At 39.1% G+C, this 9,330-nt stretch overlaps 1 long non-coding RNA gene across 1 annotated transcript; it reads right to left on the bottom strand.

Annotated features, from left to right (window-relative positions):
- Positions 1-2,915: 2,915 nt before the first annotated feature.
- LOC122885321 lies at positions 2,916-8,942 on the bottom strand. Its single transcript, XR_006380092.1, has 3 exons — positions 8,852-8,942; positions 7,571-7,742; positions 2,916-3,617 (listed from the first exon to the last, which is right to left on the bottom strand). It is a non-coding gene; the product is annotated as an uncharacterized LOC122885321 (long non-coding RNA).
- Between the last annotated feature and the right edge of the window lie 388 nt (positions 8,943-9,330).

The raw sequence follows: 9,330 nt of genomic DNA, 5'->3' as shown, positions 1-9,330 counted from the left end.
TGCAGGGGTACAAGGGGGACAGAGACACTGACTGAAACAAATAAAACTTAAACAGACATGATAGATGAATTATGTCCTTGCTTTCTAACATCACTGTTGTTGTTACTTCACCGCCATTCATAACATTCCCCTAATCTTAAAATACCCAGCTGAGTTAAGGACTGGTGTGTGTCTATATAATTTTATTTTTTAAAGATGAAACAGATTTTCATTGGTTTGAAGGAGCCAAAATTCTGTTATCCAAAACACATCCGAGAGGGATCAGGTAAAAATGCAGTAGTGTAATCTATCATGTTTCATCCTGTCAAAGCAGCTTTAAAGAGGTATAGATAAGACAAAGACGAGATCCATTTAATGCTCCTGAACTGTGTAACAGTTTGTCAAAGAGCAGCAGTTCTCAGTCCAGGGGTTGGGACCACCCAGGAACCCCACAAGGTCTACAGATTATTTTAGATTGTTGCAAGAAAAATGCAAATCTTCTCTAGAAATTGAATATGATATGTTTTGCTTGAATGTACCCTTGTAAAATATTGAAATGATCAGTTTTCAGGTGTCCTCTGATCAAATGAAATAAAGTGAACAGGAAATCATTCTGAAATTGCTTTGGCATAACTTAATTTTACAACAGAAAAGGTTGAGAACTACCGTCACAGAACCTCTGTGTATTATCTTTCAAGTCTCATGCATTTTCTTCCTGCTGATTTATTAGTACCTGACAAAGGCTTTCCACTTTTAGATGACTGAAGTGATCTCTCAAGGACATGGGAAATTATAAACCATAGTCCACTGAATTGCTGAACAACTGAATAACAGATCTTTGAGCCATGACTAATTTTTTTCTTCCGCTGTACAAAATCTCATGGACCTGTACCTTCTGGAGCAGAGGTGACTGTATACTAAAAACCTACCTGCCCCTTAAAGCAGACATGCACCAACAAGGAAGAGGCAATTTGTGGAGAATGATCTGTAGCTGTTTTAAAATGCTTTGCTGGTCCAGTCACAACCACGATGCAAACTCAGTCATGAAGCCCCATCAATTAAGCTAATTTAATACAGTAAAATGAAAGTATCTAGAAATGATCTTCAAAAGACTCACTTTGTATGATAATATGGGACATGATAAGATTTAGGGAGGTCTTTCTGCCTTGCAGCTACTTAATGGGTCACTCCAAGTCAAGGAGAAATGACTGGACTAATAGCTCCCTCTTGTGTCTCCATTTTATTAAAAGGCACTGTCTACCATACCACAGGAGTCTCATTATTAGTATCACCAAGAGGCGGCAGGCTACTCACAGGACATAACAAATGGACAGGAGGAGTTTGTCTGGCCAGGGACGAACTGAAACTTTAGGCGGAATGTCGGCAGTAATGGAGTCAAAGCCCAACAAGAGCTACAATGTGTTTGCTAATTGTGGCCGATAGATGGTGGTGTTGCATACTTTACTTACAGTCATACACACCTCTGCCTTAAAACACACACCTCACATGTCCCCAGATTTCCGTAGCATTTGCACTGCAGTGTGCTGTTGCTATGATCAGACCAAAGTCATTTTGAGATTGAATGAATAAACAACACACTTTATGAAATGGAAAGTACAAACACGTTTGCTGTATGCGCAGTGCTGTGTATACTGCATGTGTACATGTTTAGCTGACCAACTGTGGCCTCACAAGAGAATTTACCTGCAGATCAACAGTGTATATGATTATTATGCATGCATTTAGTGCTCGTGTATGTGTGCGGTGTGGGTGCTTTTACTTGTGTGTGTTTAGTTTATATATTTGTATTTCTGTGGGCATCCATACTGCACAAGCTAGTTTCTTTTCTCCGTGGCCCTCACAGCTTTAGTTTGAACACATTCTGACCTCTGTGTCTCAGCGGTGCATTCCTGTGGTGAGCGTATCTGCGAAAAGAAAACAATCTTCAAAAACTTGGTGTTCCCTGTCTTTGCCGGTGCTGAAACTCTGACATTTCAGCAGAAGTTCAGGTGTGTGGGGGTGTTATGCTTGCTAAACTATTTCAAGAAAACAAACAGCTGGTAGGCAAATGTGAAATGCTTCCATTATGCGCTGTGTCACTGTGCAATAAAACAATGGTTAAAGGAGTGCGTCAACATTTTGTGAAATTAGATTTTTTGCTTTCTTACCAAGAGCTTAGTGAGAAGAACAATTTCACTTTCAGGATGACATCGCTTGCCATTACAAAAATCACATCACATACGTGTTTTCAGATTTGCCAACTCTACGGTTAAGGAGTTATCAACTATCTAATTGGTTAAGGTTAGGGAATAATCATGATCATGGTTAAAATTAAAATCTAATCCGACTTTATCCTTAAGAGGTTTTGCAGCATTAAAACAACATTACACTTTACTTCCGCCTTCGCTCATGACAGAGTAAAATCATTATTCATATGGCCACAAGAGGTCTCCTTTAGAATAACATAAATATAGGTGTTTTAAGGCTAGGCTAAGTCCACATGCTAAAGATGTAACAGAGCTATCGCTGTACTGAACACAGAGAAATTAAATATTAATATTGTTCTTCTCATCTAGTAAGACAAAATCCACATTTCCCAAAATGGTAGAGTATTCCTGTAAGACTGTCTTGTGCGATTAATAATAAAACGGAATTAAATAACTGTCAAGACAATACCATTAGCTAAACTTCAAAACAACGTACGCCAACTTACTGACAAGTTCCCATAAACAGTAATATCTTCTCAATACAGTCAAGCCTTTCTTCAGATAAAAGCCATATAAATCACCATTTGCTTTCTTCATCTGTTTATGCTTTTGGAGGAACTCAATTAGAGTTTATAGTATGCACACTGGGCAATTCCATATTTGCTCTATAGATCTGCTGGAAAGAGAATCAGAATCAGAAATACTTTATTGATCCCCGAGGGGAAACTCTTTTGTTACAGGGTTTCAGGGTTTGTCCTCACGTGAAGAAACAAACTGACAGCAGTAAAAGCAGAATGTTCCTGCCTTGATGACTGCTGAATGAACAGTCAGTTTTGAATGTGTGAAAGGGTCAGTCTCCGAAAATGAGCTTATTTCATGCACAGCGTATCACAAATTCAAGATTTCATGCGGCCCATATATGAATCGCTTTGATGATCTCAGAAACTTTAACAGAGACACGGCCATGGAAGTGTTGGTGGGGATTATGGTTTCATTTTCTCATCAGAATAGATTATTGTATGTATATCTTGTAAAATACACACACATTTTATGTAGTGTTAATATTTGGAGTGGACTGTCATGGGTATTATAAATTATTTCTGAATTGCCCTATCTCCCAGGTTAGTAGAAAGGAAATTATTTAGGCAGTCATAGCTGCAACGTCAAGTCTGTGACTCCTGGTGCATGACGCATTGCTTGTTTCCAGGACAACAAATGGCAGCTGTCATGAGGTGCAGTAGCACTTCATAGCTCTAGGATGCTGTAATAGTTAACTTCACTCCCCCACGTCTGTCTGAATCCTGTATGTAAGGTGATGTCAGTGGAAACACTGGGAGGGAAGTGCCTGTCGCCTGATTCAGCTCTGTCTCAGCTGGGGGGCGAAGGCTCGTATCGTGGGACTGGGTTTCCTCAGGTTCCAGGATGTCTGCTCTACATAGGACAACATAGGAAGAAGGAAACCTGTTACTTACATTAGCCCTAGACATTCATGATGACATCACTGGTGTAGTAAAACCTCCACAGAATAATAATAATATAACTAATGTTCAGTTAGACAAACGTTTCATAAGAACTACTTTGATATGTTTTTTGTAAACTCCTTGAATTCACTATTGGAAAAACTTCATTAGAATACACTGGAACAATGAGACAGACATGTCTCTAGGGTAAAGGGATACTATACTACTTCCCTAACAAATTGTTCAGGTCAGAGGTTCTCCTTATGATACAAACAGAACACCCAGATTCCTCAGCTGCTTCCAAACAAGGAGGGCTTTTTGGAAAAGTACCGAGAGCTTTTTGGACACCGGCCTGTTTCAACTCACAATAGGCAGAAATAGCCTTGTACTATGTTTAGCTGTGAGTTTGTTTTAAACACGTACAGTACATGTGTCAATATGGTGTGTACCTTGTCCAGGTTTGTTTTGCTCGGTTTTACACATATAGTCCAGGCTCTGTTGATTCTGGACAGATATATTTAGCTCATGGTCTCTAAAGACCTGGGTGTTGCAAAACCTGCGCTCAAATAGAAAAGCAAATGTTACAAGCTGCTGCATACTTCAGGGAGTAAAGAGTAAAGAAATTGTTTCCAATTTCCAGAGCACAGCAAGAGTCTCCAGCCATGCTAACGGCTCTGTGAGGCTTACACACTCACAATGACAATGCTACGTTTAGCAGGTATAATGTTTACCATATTCACCACCTTAGTTTAGCCAGTTAGCATGCTAACATTTGCTAATTAGCCTCAAGTACAACTTGATGCTGATGGGAATGTCATGATTTTTGCAGGTATTTGGTCATAAACCAAAGTATTACACACAATAAAATGACCTGATGACAGCATTGAGGAGACGTTAAGGGATCACCAAAGTTATTACAATTCATCCTGAGGGGGGCATGCATGTCTAAACCAAATTTCATCCCATTGTTGAGAGATTTCACTCAAAACCACAAATGTGAAACCTCATTAGGATACATCCTTTTGGAAACACAAGTATCTGTACTAAATTTAATGGCAATCCATCCAATATTTCAGTCTGGACCAAAGTGGTGGACCGACCGACTGACACACTGACATGGTCATCCTCAGAGCCAGATTGCTAGCATAAAAAGTTCCTCTATTCATACAGTCCAAATGTTAGCAATTACTGTAATGTCACTATTCTAAAACGTGATCAAAAGAAAGTAGATCAGGCAAAACATTAGCAGTTATTAAATGCTTTCAGACCTATTTTGAGACTATCTTTGTATGTCTCTTGCTTCAGTTTCAGCGAGCGATCGTGGCCATCTGTGCCATTTATGGAGCATGAAGCGGCAGACTCAGCCAGAGCCTTTCTCCGCCTCTCCTCAATCTGTCAGTCCACAACGCGCAGTCCCATCACTGAACAGAACTCATGGCTCTCATTTGCCAAACCAGCTGTGGGGCTGGCGTACTTCTTCACCAAGTGAGTCAGACACAGATGTCCCTGGAAAGAGACCCAGCGCTGAGTGGAAAACTGCAGTTTTCAACACACTGCAATTCTTGGACGTGATTTTTGACCCTGATTGATTTTATTGTGGTTTGATTTTCTAAATATTTCCTCCGATGCTCAAAACTTTGTTTTTGCAAGACAGGTTAGGTTCATTTGTCTGAATGTAGCCTCACTTTTATGTTTCCAGTTCACTTCCGCATTCTTTCTAAAACTAAGACTTTACAGACCATTTGGATGTTTTTGGTGCAGCTGTAATTCATTTTATCTTCTTGTAGTCCACCACTGGGATCCATCACCACAGCTAAGCATGGATCCCAGATCACAAACTCTCAAAGTCTGACCTATTAAGGCTCTTGATTGCTCCACATCTTTGAGATTTAACTGTATTAAACATGTGTTTTCTTCCACTACCCCCTCCTATCTGAGTGTCTCAGTGTAGAGCTCTCTCTCATCTCAACAGACCATCAGCTCCCGTCTGCGTTCCTCCAGAAAAGGATGCCTGGGAGAGAGGGATGAAAGGCCAGGAAATGACTGTGAATGGGAATAACCCACTCACTGGTGACACTCCATGAAATCCACCCGCAACAATCTTGTCGTTCAAGCTTGAGCTGCTACAGTGTGCAAGAGGGAGGGCGTTGAGAGGATAGCTGAACTGGATCCACAGCAAATCGCTTTTCCATGGTGCTTTAGTAATCTCAAATAATTGACAGCTATTTACATCGACCTTTGACTTTCCTGGTTCTAGTTCATAGTGAGGCCTGAAAATAAGCATGGGACTGACTCAAAAGTGCTTAATAATTGGCTGTGAGGGCTCATGCTGACTACTTTACTATAGTAAGTAGTTTAAATAGTAGACCTAAGTTACACCAATATTAGAGTAATATACTGTATAATACTCTATATCACATTAACTGTGAACTTAAACATACTCTTTACATCATATTCAAATGTTACTTGAAAGCTCATTTTTTGCTCAGTTCTGGTCTCAAACGATGTGATATTTTTCACACAGTCATTTGTGTAATTGTGTAAAGAAAGTTGTCCAGTCTGTGTTGAAGAGACTTTGTGATCATTGGAACTGTCACTGTACCGGTAACACTGCTGTTGTCTCTGTGAAATGTCAACATTAGTATAACACAGACTGTCTGCCTCTCTGCTCCACAATGCGACTGTTGTGTCAGTGTCAAAGACACCAGAAAGTGTTTCAAGTTGGGACACTTGGGAAAGCTTATCTTGGCTCCCTTTTAGAATATGGGTGTGTTTTCTGTTGAAAATTCAAAGCTCGGTTCCAAACTCTGTAACCAATAACCTTTCTCCATATGTATTTAGCATGGCAGAATTACACCCAGTTTCTCTGCTCTGACGGCTGAAATATGCTGAAATGTTGAAATGAGAGATATCAGACTAACATGAAAGATCATTTTCAAGCCCTCAGCCTGGAAATGTGCAACGACTGATAATGATTATTCACTCGTACACAACCTTCTCTTCATCTCTCCCTTCTCTTCTTGTTCTGTCTCACGCATATCTTGCATGAGGATCTGATACTGTGCTTCTTTGAAAGCTTGTTAATGAATCCACGCAGCATCTTGTGTTGCCTATAAGACTTTACAGATTTGATAGAAAAGATCAAGAGAAAAGATTGTTTGACCCTAGGTCACTAAACTGGTCATTGAGCATTACATCTCCGCCATAATTAATAATAATTGTGCAATATTCTGTTTACTCCTCAAGTGCAATATTAGTTTTCCCTTGTTAGTTTTTCTTATTTATTGTTACGGATATACCTCAATTACTCTCGACAGTACATGCACCTCCGCTTTTACTATTATATATTACATAATTAGTGACATTGTATTTATACTGTACTCACCATCTACCAGTAAACCCACTTGGTACTCGACACTTAGTTTATCTTATACTTATACCAACATGTTACTTAATTTATTTCTGACCTGTTTATAGTGTATAATATCGTTTTCTCCTGTGTGCACTGACGTAAAGTCGAGCTGCTGTAACAAAGAGTTTCCCTACGGGGATCAATAAAGTATTTCTGATTCTGATTCTGATTCTGATGACCAACCTTAAAATGTCAGACCTCATGTTTCAGATTAGGATCATGTTCACTTCATCCCATCCCTGTATTACTGCTTTGGATGTATACATTTCTTTAGACTGAGCAAGCGGGTGTTTTCAAAAGTTCAAAAGTCCTTATGGTACCAAATTCCCATTTTGTGATGATATCCTTCCGCTGCAGCTCAGCACAGAGGCAAAAACGAGGGAATTTTGTCCAGAAAAGTTTGGAAGAACCCATTTGATTTGTCTAACTCTGACTGCTGAAGCTCAAATTAGCTTCGGCTAAGCCGTGGATAGCATTTTAGCACAGAATGAGGAGCATGTTTCTTTACTGACCTTTTTTGCCCTGGGTTTCACCTCACAGGCTGCATAATGTACATGCTGTCCTAGCTTATTGCTGGGGGTTGTTGGGGCCTTATGGAGACCGAAGGGAAGACCTGCAGACACTACTCAGGGCTGAACATGGCGGTGCAAAATGGCGGCCTCCGTGGAAGGGGACCCGCTCCCTCTGTAGATAAAAACGGCTTATTCTAAGGTAATGAAAACACATTTCTTATTTTCAGGTAATTATACACTTATGAAAACATACTTATAAATATTATATTCCATTTCTGCAAATAGCTCCTCCTAAATGTTACATACTGGACCTTTAATCTTTATTTTTAGTTACAGCTAATATTCTCCTAAAAATACACTAGAATTCAACACCAGTCAAAAGTAAAATAAAATTTTTCAAACATATACATACAGTATATGCAACTAAAATATAGTTAAGTTACACCGTGTTTTGTTCCTTGTCGATAATGATTCATTCTGTTGTTCACCAACTTACAGTTTACTTAATGTACTTAATAATATTATTTCCCAACTTTTTTTTTCACTAAAGGCACAATCTTGAAAATTAAACAACTAAATCTAAAGTTTTCAATGCAGTTAAGGGTTTCTTTATGTCACTAATTTTTGTGTACACAGGGAGTGTAAAACAATCATATACATTTTTAATTATGGTCAATACAGTGTGACATCAAAGTTGGGTGTGCGTACAGGTGCAACACAGCACACTTCTGACCACACCCATCATCAGCGATGCTAGGTGTCAGAGGTGCAGACTAATAATACTTTTTAGCTTGTTTTTCAGTCAAAGAGTGCCTTGGTTATACAGTATGTTTGAGAAAGATATATGATTCACATATGTTGCGATTTATGATCTGCTTCATGCCAAAATATTTAGACATGAATTAGGAAGCTTTAGGAAGACAGCTCGAGAGTGCTGGTACACTCAAACACAATGTTCTCTCAGGGCATTTACCCAACACACCCAAAAACCTCGAATTATGACAAAATATTGCCATATTTTGCTTTCCCATTATAATTCATTCCACATGAGTTGGCTGCATGACTGTTATATGTTTAAACTCCCAGAAAAACATTGTTACCTAATAATTACAGCTGTTTCTTATCTTAATTAACTTTAGAATCATTGATTAGTACATTTTAAGGGCTCTGTTTCAAAGACAAGGAAGAGGGAGGTAAACAATGTTCCCTTCTCCAATATTTCAGCAGTTTAAATGATTCTGAACACACATTCACACACACACACACACAAAGAAAACGTACCAGAATTCATCTTGTTGCTTTATACGCCACACTCTCCTTCTTGTCTGGAAACATTTATTAAGAGTTAGAGAGTTAAGAGTCTGATAACTTGCTTTTGTGGTTAAGCAAAAAGATTGAATTTAAGTGTGGAACAATTTTCTAAAATATTTACTCATCATTACTGCTCGAGGAAGAAAGACACGGCTTACATTTAAGCGTCCAACTACTGGGTGCATTGCTGCCAGTGACTTAGTTAATAAAAAGCTTTCTAACAGGATCCATGGTAAAATTTCTCTGTGGTCCTTGGCTGAACATCTAGTTTTGATTGCTGACCTCTATAAGTTCATGTGTGCTCAAAAGTGTGTGTGTGTGTGTGTGTGTGTGTGTGTGTGTGTGTTTGCTCAGGTGCATCTGTGTATATGTGTGTGGTGTTCATAGTGCAGTAGCCGGTTTCAGTGTGCCTGTGAGTCTGATCTTTCATAAGATCTTCAACGTGGTAT

The sequence above is a fragment of the Siniperca chuatsi genome, linkage group LG12 (assembly GCF_020085105.1).
Source record: "Siniperca chuatsi isolate FFG_IHB_CAS linkage group LG12, ASM2008510v1, whole genome shotgun sequence".
NCBI classification, from domain to species: Eukaryota; Metazoa; Chordata; class Actinopteri; order Centrarchiformes; family Sinipercidae; genus Siniperca; species Siniperca chuatsi.
Note: the sequence above shows the minus strand (reverse complement) of the source record. Positions and strands in the feature narration are given on the sequence as shown.